The sequence below is a fragment of the Tupaia chinensis genome, unplaced genomic scaffold (genome assembly GCF_000334495.1).
Source record: "Tupaia chinensis unplaced genomic scaffold, TupChi_1.0 Scaffold000093_1, whole genome shotgun sequence".
Classification (NCBI taxonomy): domain Eukaryota; kingdom Metazoa; phylum Chordata; class Mammalia; order Scandentia; family Tupaiidae; genus Tupaia; species Tupaia belangeri.
Genome location: NW_006159555.1, coordinates 11535127 through 11536231, shown reverse-complemented (window position 1 = coordinate 11536231; position 1105 = coordinate 11535127).

The window sequence follows — 1105 nt, the reverse complement described above, 5'->3', positions numbered from 1 at the left end:
GGGAGCCCGCCCCCACGGCTCCGCCTCTGCGCCGCCCATTGCGCCATCTGCCCGTCACTCAGCTCAGCCTCTGCTGTGATTGGGCAGCTTTCAACGAGCGGCTCGGTGATAGCCGCCCACTTTCCGCCCCTGTCACCCGGCCACACGCGCACACATTCCGTGCAGTGATTGGCCTAACTCTGATTGGTGCTCCCTGGGATCAATCAACCACACCTCTTCGCCGTCTCGTCGTGTCATTGGTGAAAAGGACAGAGGGCGGCAACTGCACTCGCCCTTTGATTTTATTGGCTGGTCTGAGGGATGCATATCGAGCCGCGGGGCAACTATATTAGTCCAATCTCTGGTTTAAGAAGGTGGGACGTACTGGCCATCGCTCGAATCCCGGGAGAACCTTCTGGAACCCATGTAACGTCAAAGGCAGCCTTAAAGGAAAACTGCGCCCACCAGTTGGCCGTGACAGCGGACATTCTTTTCCTTTCATTTAGGGCAGGAGAGAGAGGGGAAAAAATAGTGTACTCTGGGAGGTGTAGTCCCCGCGAAAGGCCAAAAGGTCACCTCTTCTTGTCTTCCACCAACAGTGAAGCGACCTCTACCTGACCTGATTTGCTTTACCCTACCTTGACCGAAGTTCATCTGACACCACCTGAATCTCAAAAAGGACCTCGATACACATGCAGTTTCACGCCCTTCTGATCTCTTTGTCAGTGACCTGGGAGCCCTTCCCACATAGCACCTGCAGGATTCTCTTTCCGATGCCTCTACCCACCGTCCAGTTCCCTCATCATAGCTCTCTTTAGACCAATCCCTTCTCAGCAAGCCTCACAGTCCCCATCTCAGTCCCGGCTGAGTTCCTGTATTTTAGCCCCTTCTCGGCCCCCTATAATCTCATTTTGCCCCTATGATCTCTCTTGTCCTATTCTTAATCCTTCCTCTACACGATCTGTTCTCTCTCCCGCGTTTAACCCTTCATCTTATCTTCCCATGGTCCCCTTTCTTAACGCCCTCAGAATCTCTCAACTCAGGACCCCCCTCCCCAATTAAATCATTAAATCTCAGCCCCAGTGTCCCCGCTGCTCCGAACAGGCGGGGACTGCGGAGGCGGTCG